A 19,461-nucleotide genomic window follows, 5' to 3' on the forward strand; every position below is an offset into this window, starting at 1 on the left:
GAGAATTCCTCTCCGGTGTTCTCAAGCTGTGTGATGTTGGGCAAATTGCTGTACTTCTCTGAACCTCAGTTTCCTCATCTGTAAAATGGGGACAGTAATGGTACTAGCCTTATTAGTTGGTTTTCAGGATTTAATGGTGTCATACATATAAATTGCTAGCAGAGTTCCTAGCTCAAAACAAGGGCTAAGTAAATGTTTGGTATTATTATTATTATTATTATTATGTCATATATTTACTGACAATTTGAGTCTGCTTATGATTTGCCTATTCATATCTGTTTTCCATTTTCACTGGATTCTTTTTTCCTTATTGATTTATTAGAGCTCTTTGTATATCAATGACAAAAACCTCCTTTTACGTGTATTACAAGTATTTTTGTTTGCCTTCTAATCGACTTTATTGTTGAGAGCAATTTTAGGTTCACAGCTAAATTGAGAAAAAAGTACCCAGATTCCCATATTCTTAATTAATTCAGTGAGCTAATGGACCCATTCATCCATTCATTCAATAAACACTTTTTGGTATGTCAAGCTCATGCCTTGCAAACAGTGGCAGCAGCTTAAGATACCAGGCACATCTTGTCACCTTCAACTGGGGACAGTGTTTGCTAATACCAGCATTGGAGAGTATTTTACGAGTTGCGGCGTGAAGGAGGCCTGTCCTGGGCAGGGATTTGGGTTGGCCGTCCAGGCATACTGGGGGCCCTGCCCACTTTGAGCAGCGCTATGGTCACCGGGGCATAAAGACGTCTGCCCTGGCCAGCTTGCTGCCTTCCAGGTGCACCCACCTGACTGATAATCCCAGACACCACACACAGGCCTGGATACTGTGTGTAGAACAAATGTTATGAGAGGCTTTAATAGAACAAGGCAGATCCCACAGAGAGACAGGGAGAGAAAGAGAACTGGAGAGAAGGAAGAGAGAGAAAGGGAAAAAGAGGGAGAAACAGAGACAGTGAGGAGCAGAAAGGATGGTTAATTTGTCCTGGTTTTCCTGGTTTTCGCCTCCAAGACCCATGGCCTGGAGAGCCCTATAGGCTTGGGAACCTGAAATTGTTAGCCACCCTAAAGGAGGACAATGAGGGAGAGACAGAACGAGGAACAGAGAGCAAAGAGACAAACGCGGAGAGATGGTGTACCCCCTGCTAGGGCTCCTGTAACTGAGCACCACACACTGAGTGATTTAAACAACAGACGCTAACTGTCTCAGTTTTAGAAGTGAGAGGTTAAAGATCAAAGTGTCAGCTGGGCTGGTTTGTTCCGGGGACCAGGAGGGAAGGATCTATTCCAGTCCTCTCTCCTTGGCTCATAGGTGGCTTTTTCCTGTGTCCTCACATCGTCTTCCCTCTGTGCATGTCTGTCTCCGAGCCCAGATTTCCCGTTTGTAAGGACACCAGTCAAATTGGATTAGAAGCCACCCTAATGACCTCACTTTAACCTGATTTTCTCTGTAAAGATCCTGTCTCCATAGAAGGATGCATTCTGAGGTACTGGGGGCTAGGACTTCAGCAAATGAATTTGGGGGACGCAGTTCAGCTTGTACCTGATGGGAAGTCAGAGAGAGACACCCAGAGGCCACGGGGCACAGAGGGAGGAGAGTGGTGGGTGACAGTGAGGGGACCGAGGACCGGGAGTGACCACCCACCACAACCAGTTTCTTCTCCTGACAGTTGGCTTCTGTCCATGGTCTATATCTCTCCCAGTTACGTCCTGCCTCCACTCTCCATCCCAGCCCAGGGCCCTCCCCGGAGCCTTGTGTCATCGCACTGCAGACTCCACGTGGGGTATGGTCCCACCCCCAGTTCCCAAGTGCAAGGAGTAGTGGCCCCCGCAGAGCCTCAGTGCCACCTCTGTCCCTCTGCAGCTTCTCTGAGCCCATGGGCTATGGCATGCCATCCTACACGGCCATCTCTGGCCTGCAGAACTGCTCCTGGGCAAGGCCTGCTACTCCCCGTCCCACGGGGTGCCGCCAGGGACCATCTATCCCCCTGGGCCACCGGACTTGGAACCTCATTCTTCTCAGGGCATTTGTGGTCCGACATTTTTGTCATTTCCACCCCCACCCTACCTCCCACTTTCAGACCTAGTTGGGTTATGGGCAATGTAATCTTGTCTGCTGGGATTCACTTACCAGCTGATTTGTAATCCAAAACAAAACAAAACAAACAAACCATTCCAACCTACAGGTCTTGCGCAGCTTCTCTGACTTTGTTCACAGGTGTTGGGGAGTACTCGGCATGCTTACAGTCAGTTTCTGAACTATTGGCTGCGAGGTGGGGTTTGGTCTAACACCAAGCCTTAGTGCTGAGTTTCATTCCGTTTAGCCTGGGGATCTTGGGAACGATAGATGGATTCTCTGGCTCCAGCAAAAGTTTCTCTGTTGTCTCCTCCCTCTTTGTTATTGCTGTTTTCTCTCCCAACCACTCAGTTTATCCATGGATATTCTCATCCATCCACTTGCATATCCATTACCCATCATTCACCACCTTCCCATCCATCAATAATCCATCCATCCATCCATCCATCCATCCATGCATCCACCCATTATCTCTCCACATGTTAATTTATTCACAATCCATCCATTAATCATTCATCTATACATCTTCCTACCTATCCATTTTTCATCATTCACCACAATCCAGATATTCATTTATTTATACACCTTCATCACTTAACAACCCATCCCCATCTAACTACCATTATCCATCTATCCATTCATCTATATCTCCATCCACCATCCATCATTGACTGTTCTCCCATCCACCCACCCACCCCCCACCATCCATCCTCTCCCATCTGTCCCAGCTCTCCATTTATCCATTCAGCAAGTATGCTCTATATTTTGGTAATATGACAGGGAAGGTCTTAAGTCTTGTAAGGAAGGAGATGAAATGAAAACAAAATGAAACAGTACTCTAAAGCACTGCAACAGCAGTAAATCCAGCAGGGTACTGTGGGAACCCAGAGCGAGGGAAAAATCACTAAATTTCTAAGGCTGTTGGGGAAAGTTTCAGAGGAGGTGACATTTGACTAGGACATTGAAAGATAAATGGGAGTTGGTCATAGAGAAAATGAATGGGTGGTGATTGGGGGTGTGTGTCGGGAGGGGAGAATACACATTCCAGGCTGAGGAATTGCATGTGCAAAGGTGCGGACGATGCGGGGGATTCCAGGGAGCGGGGAGATGTCTGGTGGGGCCAGGGTGCGGGAGGTGGAATAAGGAATCTCTGGAGGCTGAAGCTTTGGAGGTAGATAAGGGCCAGATCAGGGGTGTCTTGAATGCCGGGCTTCATTCCATGGACATGGGGAGTCACCGAAGACTATGAAGAAAAGGAGGACCTCAGTCAGGTTTGGGCTTTGGAGGATCATTCTGGCAGTGGGGTGGAGAAGGAGCAAGCCTGAGGTGGAGGTGCCGGGGCCCACACCAGGCCGCCAGGAAGATCAGCCCTTGGTATGGGGGTGGCAGGTACCAGCGAGGAAGGGGCTGGCCCCTGGGGGAGCTAGGGTCTCTGTAGGAAAGTGGATCAGTGACTCCAGCCTCAGATGGAGTCCTGGGGCCCAGTTAGAGCTGACTGTGGGTAGGGAGGATTCTGCTGGTAAGATAGAGGTTGGCGGGCAGTGTTTCTGTCAGCATGACAAAGGGGCCCCTGTGGGCTTCAGTGGAACCACTGCCAGCAGCCAAGAGGCCGCCCAGGCGGGGTCTCAGGCAGCAAGAGCCCAGCCCACCCACAGCTGAAATCTGGGGTCCCACGCCCAGGCCTGAGGGAGTGCTGGGGTCAGAGGGCAGGAGTAGGTCCTGATGCTTGGCACATGGAGGTGGCAGGGACTGTTCACAGGGGTCTGTGATTCGAGTGGTTGTGAGCCCACGCCGTGTGGAGCTCAGCCATCTCCCTGGAGATCCTGGCACCGGTAAACCCTGGTGGGTAGTCCAGGGTTCTCTCTCAGTCTGCTGGCGCCTCTGACTTCCTCTCCGGGACGGGTCGTCTCACCGCTGACATGAAGGCTTCTTGAGGCCAGTCCCCAGTTCCCCAAAGGCTGGGGGGAATGGGGGGCTCAAGCACCCCTGTGTCAGTATGTTGCCTGAGGGGCTCCCGCTGCCTCTCTCAGGGAATGGTGGAGGGGCTGCCGTGGAGTTTCTTCTGTGACCTTGGGTGGAAGGGCTTCCTACCCTCCTGTAGTTCAGTCGGGTTCTTGCCCTCTTGTCACTGTCTGCTTTCTGACTGTCTCTCCCCACAAAGCATTCACTTCCATCCCCAGGGTCTAGCCCGGGATGTGGTCCAGGTGTAGCGTGGCAACCCCCTGAAACAGCCCCCTGGCTACTGTAGGATCCGTTGTCCCCAGCCTGGCCCCGGTGTCCTGTGTCTGCTGGTCTGGGGGCTCCGAGGTACCTCCTGAGAGCTGGATATATTCTGGTGGGACCTTATACCTGTAGGTGGGGGCCCAAGGCAATGGCAGAGCTGGGTACAGGGATCCCTGGGTCCCAAGCTTTTTACCTGCCCTGCTAGATGTGTTTGTACAAACATTTTTTCTAACAGTCCAGCCAGGCAGCACCGTGCAGGGCTGGGGACATAGGCTTTGGAGCCCGATTGACCTGGGCTTGGATCCTGCCTCCCTCCCCCACTTCTGCAACTGCTGTGCAAAACTGGATGAGTCACTGGGCCTCTGCGAGCCTCAGTTGCCATTCTGTAAAATAGGTCTAAATGCATGTACCTCCTAAGGGCTGAGGATACATTAAGGAGCCAGTGCGGCATGGTCCCCATGTCTCCCTGGGCAGTTTCTGCCTGGCTCTGCATCAGCTTCTTCCTCTCCTCACAGTCTCCAGAAGGAGCTCCTCTCTCCAAAGCACTGGTGAGAAATCTTGGCTTCGTTGAAGATGCTGTAGGGACCCGAGTGGGTTATGCCGTACCCTCCATGGAAATTGCCTCACCACCTGCCACTTGCCCATTTCTTCTCCCTCTTCTGCCGCCCACGTGAAATCCTTTCTCTCCAATCTCCATCAAGTTTCTGTGTCAGAGACCCCAGTGGCCCCCATCCCTCCTTTCCTTCCCCCTTCTCGTCTCTCTCTTCAGCTCTTCCTACATGGCTGGGCTCCCTGTGCTCAGGGATCCTCCAAAACCCAGGACCCGAGCTCAAGAAGAAGGCAGTGGCAGATTAGCAATAATGAGACTGCTGTCCTGAGACATGATAAGTGCCTAGAAAGCAGCAGCATGTACTATTTCTACTTTAGATAAAGGGACACTGAGCCTCTCAAAGCTTCAGCAAGTTGCCCAAGGTGACATGCCAGTTAGAGCTGGGTTCAAAGCCAAGTTCTCGGGCTTCAGCAAAGTTCTGTCTCTGTGGGCTCCAGACTCTGCTATTCCTAGGGTGTGGCCAGGCTTGGTTTTGGGCTCCCAGAAGCCAGGAAAGCAAGTTCAGGCCAGAACACCCCTTGCGGGTGGGGCTTTCAGGCTATGATGGATGCTCTCAGGCCCAGAACACCCAGAAGATGGGGTCTGGGGGGGGGGCAAAATGGGGTCCATGCTGACTGCTGGAAAGCACAACCTAGGACTGTGGTGTTGAGGCAGGCATCCTATGTGGGGTTGGGTGGGGCAGGTCCTTAATGAGGGCGCCCATGCTTGCTTGGCATTTTGGTACCTCTTCTACTCTTGGGTATGATGTTCACTGAGGAGGCCAGGTGCTGATGGGTGGCCTATTGGGGTGCATGGGGGCTGGTTTCAGGCAAGCCAGCTGAGGTTGGGCCAGGTGGGGTGTCAGGGGAGCTCCTGGCAGGTTCTTCAGACAGTGGTTTTGAGGGCAACACGTATGAACACACCTGCCAAGTAGAAGTCCCTTGGGGCTTTCCCCCCCCTTCCCTCCTAGGAGCGTATGGGTGAGTAGGGGCAGAGGGGAGAGTCTGGTGCAGGGAACCCCATGCAAAGACATTCCTAGCACAAGAAGATAGCATGCCAACCTTCCTTTGCCATCTTTAGGGCTTCCTGACTCAGAACTTCTGGTCGGCTGAGTAATGGCTCCCTGAAGGTGTTCATCTCCTAATCCCTAGACTCCGTGAAGGGTCCCCTCCCATGCCTGGCAAAGGGACTTTGCAGATGTGGTTCAGTGAAAGATCTTACAATGGGGAGATTATCCTGGATGATCCCGATGGGTCCAATGTGATCACCAGGGTCTTTGTAAGAGGGAGTCAGGAGAGTCAGGGTCAGAGCGAGAAGATGCCAGGATAGAAACAGAGGGGGGAGAAATGGAAATTTGAAGATGCTGCGTTGCTGGGTTGAAGATGGGTCCAGGGGCCAGGAGCCAGGGGATGCAAGAAAGGCAAGGAAACTTGGGGTGCCCCCAAGCCCCTCATGGAGGTGCAGCCCTGCAGACCCATCTTAGATTCTGACCTCAAGAACTGTAAGATAATGGACTTGTGCTGTTTTAAGCCATTAAGTCTGTGACAGTTTTATTACAGCAGCAACAGGAAACTCCTACAACTTTCAGCTCTGGAGATGGATATTTTTCCACAGGGACAGGTCCTGAGTTTTTATGTTGTCAGGTCTGGGAGCATGGATGCACTATGTAAAAGTTCATTCAAGTTATTCTTTTACTTATTTAAAGCTGTTTGTCGGTGCCTCTGGTGGCTGGGCCGTGGGATGGTGCTGAAGACATTGGGGGTGAGTCAGGCATGGTCTCACAGCTGTGGGCAGCTGTGCACGTGACTGATCACACGCAGGAGTGATATATGTGGTGTGAACAGGGTTTGGGAGGACACAGAAGGGGGCACCTTGCCAGCTTGGGGTTGGGCCTGCTGGTACTTGGTTTGTGAGGTTAATCATTTAGATGAGGGAAGAGAGAAATGGAAGGCATGAGAGGTGGTCTCATTTCAATGCAATGCAAATGACACCTGCAAATGACAGCAATGGCTAACATTTTCCATAAAAGACTGCCAAGCCCAGGTGGGATGTCTAGGTGAGATATCCAGGTGGCCTGTTCAGGTGGGATGCCTAGGTGAAGCAGGTGTGATGGTCACAGCCCCAAGATTAAGAGGAAGGTCCAGACTCCTGCGGGCTGTGGCAACCTCCCACCAGCTGGGAATGTACAGGATTATTGAGATTGCAGAGAGGGAATCTCTGTGTAAACATATTTTATGGCTTTTCCACGGTGCTCTGGCTACAGTTGTGGCACTCAGGGGTAAAGGGAGGCTGCTGGTGTTTGAATCCATGGGTGACTTCCAGAGAGGAAGACAAGGTAACAAGTCTCACCTGATGAACACTGAAATGTGTCTCTGCTCTGACAATGCCAGGGATGCTGTGACCCATAGAAAACAGGTCCCGATCCTGCTGATGAAAGGGAGCTTTTAGGAGGAGACGGAGGCTTGCAGACTGAAGGGACAGGCTGAGGAGAGTTTCAGAGTAACAGCCTAGAAAATGCAAAGTCTTGGGGGCCAGTGAGGGTGCAGCATGTTGGTGGTGTGGGCTGGTGGGTGAAAAGGAGGCACATGTGGGCTGTTGGGCACCTGGGGGAGGGATGGATGCTGGGAGATGGGGCCAGAGTGGGAGGCGGGCCACTAAGAGGGTGTTGCTCTGGGCACTTGGGACTGGATAAGTAGGGAACATGGCTCAGTTGTCCTGATGGAGAGACCAGCCCCTTTTGCAAGAACCAAGGTGCCTGGTACGCAGGGTAGGGCTGCCTTCACCTGGGTCCTCAGTGGAACGTAGTTGCCCTGGCCATAAGCTGGGTGTCCCACGCCAGGAGGGAGTTGTGCTTTTGTCAGAAGGACCTCCTGGGCAGGGCTTGTGGGGGCTGTTAGAGAAAACCAGAGCTGGACAGCAGTTAAAAAGATAGATTTGGTTCATGAACTATTGCAATTGGGGATAAGAGAACTTAGTAAATAGAAGTGAGCTCACTTGCAAATACAGCATGGACAAGTGGAATTTACTTTCAAGGAGCAGGGTGGGGGTCAGTGGATGGAAAGTTATGGAGAGGAAGCCTTAGGGGTGAGGGTGGGGGTTCCACTAAACCTACCTGACAGGATTCTGCTGAAGGCAGGCCAGGGTGAGCAGATAGCAACATGGGGCAGCAAGAATTTGATCAGATATTGAGGGTGATCAGATATCAAGGGTTGGGAATTCTCACTGAGCTGACTTGGCAAGGCTCTTGGCTGAAACTGGGCAATGCAGGCTGGAAGGACACATGCCAAGGTCCAGGCCCTGAGGGCTTAGGGGAGACTGACTAGAGTTTGGTCAAGGGCAGAGACTGTCAGGGTCCAGCCTGGGCAATGCTCCCGCCTCAGAGTCAACTTTGGTTGGGAGCCAGTTACAACTCCACAGGTGGGAGCTGGGGGAGGGTCAGCCCAGAGCCTGGTCACTCTGGAGCAGTTGGGGAGGAGGAGAAGCCTGGAACCTTCTCAGAGTGCACGCTCCCAAAGTTCTAGTCAGGAGAGAAGGAAGGGCTCCTGACAGGGAGCTGTGGACTGGAACGGTCCTCACTGTCCTGCTCTGCCTTGGTTTTTTCTTCACCCACCAAAGCACAGAAGGAAGCAACGCCTACTTGTTCCTATGCCTGATGAAACTCACCATATTGCTATCAGTTTTCCCAAGGGCATAGCTGTCAGTGCTTCCACTGGTGATGTGTTTGGTAAAGAGAGTTCTGATCATGTATTCGTGCCTTTCTTGATTTGTTTAATGAGCAGATATGGGGTGTGCCTCGCAAGTGTCAATCAAACGTGGTTGCTATTTCCGAAGAAGGCACAGGCGGATGGGGGGAGGGTGCGCAAACAATGAATGCTCACCAAAGCTGTTAACCCTGACTCAGGACTTCGCAGATGCCAGTAGTTCTTAGCAAATATAGAGCGCTTTGCAGCAGCTTAAAACCACTTTAGGAGAGCTGCCGTTCTCCTTTTACAGATGAAACAGTTGAGGTTCAGAGAGGTGAAGTCACGTGACCATGACCGCATTCCCCGGATGGAGGCTGAACCAGGATCCCAACTCAGATGGAGGCCACATGTGTAGCATCTACCTCCCCACTCTGGAGTCTGAAAACAGAAGTTGTGTCTTCAGGAGTCCTCCAGGCAGATACGTGGGGAGGACAGCCTAGACAGGAGACTCAAGCAAAGCCGAGGGATGGAGATAACGTGGTCTCAGTGACTGCTGGCTGGGCTGGGAGGGGAGGGGCACAGGACTGGAAGGGCGTGATGAAGAGGAGGCTGACCAGGGCCTCTCTAGTTGTCCTAGGTTTTGAATCAACATCAGGATCTGGAGGGGAACCTGACCTTAGGCTGCAGCAGGAGTATTGCATCACCACTTGAAGCCCCCACCCCCCACCCCCGCCTTGCTGTCCTCAGCATCTGCATCAGGAAGAGGGAGGAATAATGCAGCAATTCACAATCCCAGACATCCCTCTGACAGCGGTGTCCTTGGGCAAGCGACTTGCTCTCTCCAGCTTCAGTTCCCCCTTTGTGAAGATGTGACAGTTAAGGGGGATAATATACATAAAGGATGGGGTCTGTTAGACCACTTTGAGTTCAAGCCATGGAAATGTTGATGAATTTAGGAAGGAATTTAGCTCACAGACTCAGCAGGGAGATGGGCCAACTGGGCCCTGGGTCGGAACCAAGGCACTACAGAAGGCAATGTGGGGAATGGCCTCATTCATGAGCAGTCTCGTCAGCAGGTGAAGATGCTAGAAGGAGTGGCTGGAAGAAAGCCAACCCCTTCCAGCCCTGACTCTGTGACCCAGATCCAGATTCTGGGGGGAGGCATGTGACAGGCCACTTCCTGATGAGGGCTGGGCTAGGAGCCAAGAGACAGATGATGGGGAGAAATAGGGCGTGGTTAGGAAGGGAAAGCAGACACGATGTCTCCTGCTTGGGTTGGTATAGGATCAGACACTTTCTACTAAGTCTCTCCTCTCCTCCCTTCTCTTCCTCCTCCTCTTCTTCCTACTTCTCCTTCCCCTTCCCTCCTTTTCTTCCTTCTCTCCCCAACTCCCCAGAATGGGGGGTTCTCATCAACTTTCATCTAGACTGTAGCAACTGCCCTGCCTCTCACCTCCCACCTCTGACAGCTCACCCATGCACCTTGCAGTTTTATTTCTAAGATGTAAATATTGTCTGGTTACTTCTCTGCTAAAAAGGCTCCAAATCTTCTCAACAATGCAGGATAAATCTTAGAATTCTGAATCTTGTCTGCCTTTTTGGTGTCAGCCCCATTACCCGCACTGCTCCTCTCTGATCCCATCATTTGTCCAGTACTCCAAGTCCTGGTGTTCTGTCTTCCTGAAATGCACCATCCCAAACCCAAAGAGCTCCTGTGTATCCTTCAGGTCCGTCCCAGATGGGGGATGGCCCACACGTATTACAGAAAAAGTGTTCATCCAAATGTCAACGGGTCAATGGATGTTATTTAAAGATTTTAATGACCTGGGTGACTAGCCCAGATGTCATGACATACCTGGGACAAGGGACCTGCCCAAGATGATGTGGCAGGTGATGATGGGAGGTCTCAGGTCAGCAGAAGGGCAGCCTCCTGGGTGCAGTTCTGTGGTTTGGCCTCATAGTGTCACCAGTCCGTTTCTGGCGCTTTCACAAAGTGTAGTTTTTTTCTTGTCTTCCTGCCTCAGGGCAGATGACTGGCTAAGGAGCCTGTATGAACCCTCCCACTTCCAACTCTGGAGTGTCAAACAGCTCATGCTGTTTCCCCATCCAAAGATGGAGAGGCGCTTCTGGTTTTCACGTCTTTTCACTTGATAGGCTTCTAATAGGTCCATTCCACAGGTCACAACTGCTTTGGTCATGGCTCAGAGTAGGGACCTTTACACTAACCTGTCTTCTCTCCTCTGCCCCTTTTGACTCCCTTGGACAGTTAGTGCTTCTGTCCTCTGGGGTTCCACAGCATGAGCAGTGAGACCATGGATTTACTGGCTCTGGGCTCTGACATGGGCAGGACCAGGAACTAAAGGCAGCTTGTTTGTGGTGGGGATGTCAGGAACTGGGAGCCACCTGTGCAGGGAGTCTGGAACAAACTGGAACTGCTACTTGGGGTTAAGGCTTGAAAAGCCTGCATCCGTAAGAGGGCAAGTGGTCCAGAGGAAGAGCTGGGAAGATAGCTCTTGGGCCAGGCCCTGGGCCAATGACTGGATCAGTCTTGTCCTCCAATATTGGCATTTTGGAAGCTCTAACTTGCCATTGCAAAAGTTGGTTTGGGGATGAGTACTCTGGAAGGCCAGATGGGAGCAATGAGAAGATCTGGGAAGATGTGTGTGGGCACGGGAGGTGAATGTAGTGAGAACAGTAAAGAAAACAGAACTTCTATTGCCAACTAAAATTCCAAAGCACACAGGAAAACTAATCATAAGAAGAGTGAGAAATAAAATCAACAATGAGGAGATGAATTCACTGCAGGGAAATGGAAATGGGGGAAAAAAAGCATTTTGAGACCTTCAAAGAGGAAAGAGTGTTTACAAAAATAACAAGAACTGATAAAAGGAAGCCAGAAAGCTATGAATCCAGAACAGATTGGCTTTGGGAAAGAACTGATTAGAAATCTGGGTATAAAAGCCATGCTATTCAAATCAATAGATGAAAGAGTCAAAGATAGAATTAGTGACAACCACTCACAGGTACAAGGAGATGAAAAGATGGGAAAGAATTTAAGAGGCAGGTAGGGCAGAAGTGACAGAGGAGTAGAAGAGGGAATGACTGAGAATCTTCTATAATTTAAGAAAGACATGACTTCAGAGTAAAAGCATGCACAGGATGCTGAACAGGATAAACATAAGGAAATTGAGAGAGAGACCCCGCCAAGACCAGGTTAGTCCCCCCACCCTCCCAACCTCAGGTCACCTTCTCCTCCTCATTTGTAGATACCAGGGCACAGGTCATGATTGTTCAAGAGGTGATCTGGTTCCATGTCTGTCTGGATTTTATTTTTACTTTTTGTTGTTAATGTTTTGTTTATTTTTGAGAGAGAGAGAGAGAGAAACAGAGTGAGTGGGGGAGGGGGAGAGAGAGAGGAGGACACAGAATCCAAAGCAGGCCCCAGGCTCCCATCTGTCAGTACAGAGCCCCATGTAGGGCTCGAACTCACAAACCACGAGATCATGACCTGAGCCAAAGTCGGATGCTCAACTGACTGAGCCACCCAGGCGCCCCTGTCTGGGTTTTACATGCAGCAGGTACTCAGGTGGTGTGGTGCATGGTGTCGAAAAGGTACTCAGTAAACATGTGGCAATTAATAATTTAAGAACCGGTGAGTAAGTCGGTGCTGGGAGAAACCGGTGCGCATGTCTTAGTGCATGGCCAGGGTGCAAGACATGAGAATCACTAGAGTGGAGTCTGGGAAATGGCCATGGACAAGCTCATGACCGTCTCTGGTTGGGCTGGCCAGGCCTGCTGCCGATTCTGAGGGTTGCTCTTGGGGTCATCGTGCCTGGGGGCAGTGTGAGAGAGCTGTGTGCCCTCTGGGAGAGGCCTGCTCAGACCATGCTCAGCACCCAGGGATGTTTGAGGACCAGCTTCCCCATGAGATCTTTCTGGCTTCCATACCTGGAGAACGGCTGGCCCAATGGAGGTGCAAGCTCATTCTCCATAAATATGTTATTGGCAATGATTTATTAATAGAAGGATAGCCCTAATAACAGCAGGATCAACTAATATTGATACAACACTTTATGGGTTCCAAAGTGCTTCACATTTGTTATCTCATCTAATCCCTATAATAGCCACAGAGGATGTTATTTGTGTAATCATTTTGTAGGCTGGAAAAAACCTAGGTTTGGAGAATTGGAACATATCACCCGAGATCCCCGAGCTCCTGGGGGCAGAACCAGGACTCTGCACTACGGCTGTTTTCCTGGGCTCTTCCGGCCTCTGCCCTTCTGCTTGTCCAGACAGAGGTTGGGCTGCCAATGACCTTTGCTCCTCAGAAACAAAGAGTTTACCGAGTAAGTGAAGAATGTATACAGTACTGCACAGCCAGCCATGTGTAATGTGTTCCCTAGGCATGAACAATCTTCAAACATGGAGTGGGCAGGGAGTGGAATGCGTGGAGGCCTAGAACAGACCGATGTGTGTGGGGGTGAGGGGGACCCTTTCAGGGAGGTAAGGAAGAGACGAACGATGGTACAGTCCCTGCTTCTTCCTCCACATCTGGATACAGGACTCCCGGCTGCATTGCTAGCATTTCATACGTACAGTTTAATTTTACTCTTTTCCTTCACGTGTGGCCTGTGGACTTCTGATCTGGCATGCCTGAAGACCTATACTCTCATCTCAGTTGAATGCATCCTTCCTGAGTCCTGAGCACTTTAATTTAGAGTTTTCCACTATTTTATTTTATTATTTATTTATTTTTAATATTTTATTAAAATCTTTTTATTTGAGAGAGAAAGGCAGAGAGAGAGAGAGAGAGAGAGAGAGAGGGAGAGAGACTGTGAGTGGGGTAGAGGGGCCGAGGGGGAGAGAGAGAGAGAGAGAGAGAGAGAATCCTAAGCAGTCTCCATGTTGACATGAGGCTCGATCCCACGACCCTTGGATTATGACCTGAGCCGAAATCAAGAGTCGGATACTCAACCAACTGAGCCACCCAGGTGCCCCCAGAGTTTTCCATTATTTTAATAAAACCAGGGGAAAAGAAATAAAGCACTGGAATAATGGACAAATACAGCTATACAGACGTGGAGGTCTTCAGTCTGGATGGGCTGGGCCAAGTAGAACTCAACACCCCCATCCCCTCCCACAGCTGTGAGCGAAAGTCTGAATCAGGCAGAGGCAAGACCATATACCAGATACACTAAAGGGCAGGTCGTTTAAAAGTAGAACGTGTGGGGCCTAATTCAAAAACAAGAGGCTTTGCGTTGGGTGGGGCAGGACAGGGAAGGAAGCCTGGGGCACTGGGCACAGGTCCAAAGGCACAGAGCAAGCAGGCAAAGCATGAGGTGTAAATGCACTGGGGTCCACAGGGCTGGCCCGTGAGAGCCTGGCTCTGTCCAGGGCAGCCCCTAGGCTCTTACACTCCAGAGCCAGCTTTGCCAAGAATCCGGCAACTCAGCTCCACAGAAGAGCCATGATGATAGTGACCACCGGCCTCGGAATGTCCACTTTACCTGTCACTTATCAGTAAAGTCCCTGCATTTGAATTTCCATGTGACAGGGCGCCTGGGTGCCTCAGTCGGTTAAGTGTCCGACTTCGGCTCAGGTCATGATCTCCCTGTTCGTGAGTTCAAGCCCCGCGTCGGGCTCTGTGCTGACAGGTCAGAGCCTGGAGCCTGCTTTGGATTCTGTGTCTCCCCCTCTCCCTGCCCCTCCTCTGCTCTTGATCTGTCTCTCTCTCTCAAAAATAAATAAACATGAAAAGAAATAAATAAAAAAGTGGAACATGAGGAAGCTGATGACAGCTTCTATTTCCAAAACATTTATTCATAAAATAATCAATTGACCTATTTGTGAACTACTCATTCAGCAAACATTTATTGTGTGCCTGGCCACCTGGAAATGACTCAGAGCAGGCCTCACCCACAAGGAGCTCATGGCCACAGCGGAGAAATCATGGGGGGTGGAAAGTCCTAGGTGGTGATTAAAGCACATCACCGTCTATTGATTGGAGCAGTCTCTTTGGGACCCTCCCAAAGCTGTGGTTTCTGAGCGAGGGGCTGGATTTCAGTGTTTCTATACACACACATTCTGAGAGTCAGACTGGTCTTCCCCTGGCTCCTCTGAGTGTAGTTTACTTGCAGAGAAAATGCTACTTAATAGGGGAAATGAGAGGAATGCAGGAAAGAAGCCTTTGTGCGGTGAGGCGGGCTGGGGCTTGGGAGAGGAAAGAGGCAGCAAGAGTGGGAGGGAGGAGCGACTGAAGCCAGGGGCCAGGGGCTGGGCCGCCCTCCGCTGCGGTGACAGAACGTGGCAGACGTGGTGTATTCCCAGGGTTTGTGTAGGGCAGAAGGAAGTTCTTACCTGTCCGTGCTGACAGAGCTGCAGAACAGGAGGAATCCCTTTTGTCTGCAGGTTTGAACATCATGGAGGCTCATTTGACAGATACGTTAACTGCTCGTTAGCTGTCCCTCTTTTGAGCAGTTGTCCCCCTGCATCTACTTGAGTTAACTGCCCTGCACAAATGTGTCTTCCTCCCAGAGGCTGCCTCTCGCCTCTGCAGGCTGTGAGCAGCCTTGGCCCTGTTCCCAGAGGGCCTCCTGCCCCTCTCCTGGGGGCACTTAGAACCTTCTAGAGTGAACCGTTCATTACTAGGTCTCTGCCTTGAGAGGATGAGTCGTCTAGGAGCCCCCTCTCCCCTCTGAGTCCTCAGTGCCGGGCACAGTGCTGGACAGGAGCGCCAGGGTGCCTTGCCAAGGGCGGGAGGGAGAAGGAAAAGGGAGCACCCCAGGGACATGGAGATCAACGCTTGTAGGTGGGAGTGAAGGGCTCCCGTCTTTCCTCTTTGTATCACCCTGAGGGTCCCTCCCGGCATCCTTCTCCTCTTCCTCCTCACAGCCAGAGGCAGAGATGCTGGCTGTTTCCAAAGCATTTTCCCTGCCAGGTGAGAAGAGAGAGCAACAGCAGTGACCTTGGAGAGGGGAGGGTGCTTCTGCTGTTTGCAGAGGTCCAGGCAGCAGGGGGTTGCACACTATTGGTGTTGTCGGCCGGGGAGGTGGGGGGGGCCGAGTGCCATAGCTCCAGGCTGTTGCTTACTGACCGCACTTGGACACATCACTTCTGTTCACTGAGTCTGTTTCCTCACCTGTAAAATGGGGGTAATAACATCAACTCCTGGGATGATGTGAAGATTAAGTGAGAGATACAGTATGAAGCGCTTGGCACCTTACAGACCCAAGATGGAGGCCGTCGTTATGTATTCTCGGCCTGAACCCCTGGAAGAGATACCACAAATGGACGATGCCTGAGTGTGACCAGCACTGTGGTTCACTGTGGTCTTGTTATGGGATTTTGAACGTAGAGGACTGAGCGAGTGGAGAGAGCACTACCTCAGGAACCAGAAGAGGCTGAGGTTTGAGTCTGGGTTCTGTCTCATTGCAGCTACATGACTCTGCGCAAGTGAGTTACCTTCTCTGAGCTATTGTTTTTTCTAAATTGTTTAACATGAATGGAGCCTTTCAGATACTCTCTTTAAGAGTGGAGACAGTGATCTCCAGAAGAAAGGCAAAGTGTCACCGTTTTCCTCCCGATAGGACATTTCTTCCACTGGAGCTTTAGGCTCACAGAGGGTGGGTGGGCTCCTGGCAATTGTTGTGCATTGACTGGCACCCTAGTGAAGCTGATACCAAGGAGCTGTTTTCATACCCTCTGTCTGACCTCTTACCAAAATGGCACCAAATATTTACCAAGGTCTCTGGCTGGCGGTGGGAATGCTGGTCTAAACATTATGATGGGGTGGGGATGAGATTGAATCGGGGGCATCCTGGACTCATCACCTATGTCCCCAGATGTAATTATGTCATGTTACCTTTGACGGCCCAGAATGTACGAGGGCTGCCTGAATTATGAAACGTGGGATTTGGTGAGTAGCAGAAATCACCACCCACTGTGTGTCGTGGGGGACAGCTGAGGGGCAGGAGCGGCTGTCGGGCGGCTTCCAGCTGGAGGACACTCATAGAGGGAACAGCGGGCCCTAGAGCAGCAGCAGGCAGGCTGCCTTGGAACCAGAGTTGGGACTGTTGGCTCTGACCTCCCTCCCTGAACAGCAGGCAGTGGATACTAGGGTGGGAGCATGAGGGCAGCACCCAGGAGGAGTGGGGAGCACCCCCCCAGAAGGCTAACTATTGGCACATCCAGTCCAACAACACTCTCTATAAGCCCCCAGCCCTGGAGGACGCCTTCATTCCCTTAAGGCAACAGAGCTGATAATGCTCACTGCGGGCTTCTAGTCGAAGTCTAAGATGGGCCGTCAAACAACACCCTCCAAATATTTGTGGGAAAAAAATGACAATTGAATAGAGACACCAAAGAAATCGAGTTAAATGAGCAAGCAGGAGATTTAAAAGAAAAAAAATATTTAAGAGGGATGGGTTTATCTAACCCATTAAACGAGAGCAAGCAATTTTATTTTGAAAGTAAGTAATGAGGTTTGGGCAATGAAAAATATGATTGTCAAAGTACATTTAAAAAATGAAAGGGAAGGACTCCTAGCCACAGTAGTGAAGAGGGAGTTAGTTAGCTGGAAGAATAAGACAGGAAGTATTTCCAGAACCCAGGGCAAACATCATAGAGAGACCATTGGAGGTCTACTGCATTCCAGCCTCCCCTTTTCCAGAGCTCAGGCTGGACGGTTTCCCAGTACTCACAGTGGGTTGATGTGGCCACGTGACTAAATTCTGTCCAATGGATGCAAAAGGAGGGGCTGGGCCCCTTCTGGATTGAGGGTCTGCTCCCTTGCTGCTGGTCCCCCTGGGGAGGGGGGCGGGGAAGGGAGAAATAATCAAGTAGAAAATGGAAGAAAATATCCAAGACGTGAAGAAAGGCAACACTAAATTTAAGGACCCATGAGGGTCAAGCAGGATGAAAGGAAAGAAAAAGAGAAAGAAAGGCTGACTTAAATCTTTGTTGTGAAATTTAAAAACACAAAGGATAGAGAGAACATCCCAAGAAGGGGAAGGAATTAATAAATAAACTTAAGAAATAAGGTTTAAACTAACGTCAATTTTCTCACTTGGCAAAACTGAATACAAAAGTTTTGGAGCAGTATATTTGAAATTCTGGGGAAAACTGCTTTGAATTTATAAGGCTCTCTATACCCAGCCAGTCTGGTAAGTCAAGTGCAAGGGCGAAGTAAGGATATCTGAAGGGAGAAAGTTCTGTTTACCACTGATCTTATTATCTGTGAATTTATTTGAAAGAGTTGCTGCAAGATGTACTTCAGCAAAATGAGGTATGAACCCAAGGAAAAGATAATGTATCACAAGAAATATATGAATAAAGCTACCAGTAAAACTCAATAATTCCAAATCATTGATGATACTGTCAGTATAATGTATTGATTATATTGCTTATGATTATAATAATCTGGAACAAAGATTCTAAATAACCTCAACATTGGGGGGAAGTGATGAGGAAAATAAAAACATGTTAAAAATGGCTATAATAGGAGGCTCCGGGATGGCTCAGTCGGTTAAGCGTCTGACTCTTGATTTCGGCTTAGGTCATGATCTCGGGGTTTGTGAGATTGAGCCCCACCGGGGCTGTATCTGTGCTGTCAGCACAGAACCTGCTTTGGATTCTCTCTCTCTCTCTCTCTCTGTTTCTCTGCCTGCTCTCTCAAAATAAATAAGTAAAACTAAAAAAAAAAAAAAAAAAAGGAAGTAGTAATCCCCCTTTTTTCAAAAAGGGAAAAATATGAGATCAGAAACACAAGTCTCTTTTTAAGAGAGGAGTCATATTTAATTAAAGGGAAACTATGAAGCAGATCACTTCAATATATTGTAAGTTGCCTTCTCTGTGCTACCATGAAAAGGGAAGGATGTAGTATATTTATGACTTGGTGAACTAAAACATAGAATCAATTTGCTGACAAATCTGATTGATGGCAAGGTCTCAAGTCAAATGAAATTTTATTCTGCTCTAACTTTATCACAAGTCATGGATCCTCCCTGCTGTGTTTCCTGATGTTCAATATAAAGATATAACAATTATCTTCGTTATAAAGTTGTCCCTTGTTATCTACTTGTTTTTCTACTGAGCATGTCTTTACTCATCAAAAGTGTAATTTCTTAACTTACAAATGGTATGCACTTCAAGGCTTTTGAAACATTTTAGTCAATTTTGTAACACATGACCACCAAAGGAGACAGTGGTTATTCAAAAATTGTACCTAGTGTTAATCACTCCAGACGTAATTGACTCACTTCCTTTCCTTCCTTCCAGGTTAGCGCTCAACGATTTGTTTTCCTATGGTGTTACTGCTGGGAGTTGCAATAGTTTTTTCTGCTAGTTCTCCTGGCTATACATATTTAATATAAACTTAAGTTAAAAATAAATGCAAAATAAAAAAAAAGTAGTGTTGGGGCTCCTGGGTGGCTCAGTCAGTTGAGCGTCCAACTTTGGCTCAGGTCATGATCTCACAATCCGTGAATTCGAGCCCGACGTTGGGCTCTGTGCTGACAGTTCAGAGCCTGGAGCCTGCTTCGGATTCTGTGTCTCCCCCTCTCTCTCTGCCCCTCTCCCTCTCACACTTTGTCTCTCACTCTCAAAAATAAATAAACATTAAAAAAATTTTTTTTTAAAAGTAGTGTCAATGTTAGATGTTGGCAAGGATGTGGAAAAACTGGATTACTCATGCATTGCTGGTGGGAACATACAATGGTGCAGCCACTCTGGAAAACAGGTTGGCAGTTTCTTAACAAACAAATAAACAAACAAACAAACAAACAAACAAACAAACAAGAAGCTAGACTTGGAACTACTATTTGGACCAGGACTGTACTCCTGTACATTCACCCCAGAAATAAAAACATTTTCACCCCAAAATGCAACACAAA

At 49.5% G+C, this 19,461-nt stretch overlaps 1 protein-coding gene across 7 annotated transcripts in view; it reads left to right on the top strand.

Annotated features, from left to right (window-relative positions):
* NPY4R2 (neuropeptide Y receptor Y4-2) overlaps positions 1–19,461 on the top strand; it is a 44,928-nt gene that overhangs the window by 6,539 nt on the left and 18,928 nt on the right. For 5 of the 7 annotated variants that reach the window (XM_042960851.1, XM_042960847.1, XM_042960848.1 and 2 more), the window contains one exon: positions 12,732–12,918. The exons of the other annotated variants lie outside the window; for them this stretch is intronic. The gene's annotated coding sequence lies outside the window, so the exon portion shown is untranslated. The remainder of the gene's footprint in view (positions 1–12,731; positions 12,919–19,461) is intronic. 7 annotated transcript variants of the gene reach the window in all.

This window comes from Panthera tigris, chromosome D2 (genome assembly GCF_018350195.1).
Source record: "Panthera tigris isolate Pti1 chromosome D2, P.tigris_Pti1_mat1.1, whole genome shotgun sequence".
In the NCBI taxonomy this organism is placed as follows: Eukaryota; Metazoa; Chordata; class Mammalia; order Carnivora; family Felidae; genus Panthera; species Panthera tigris.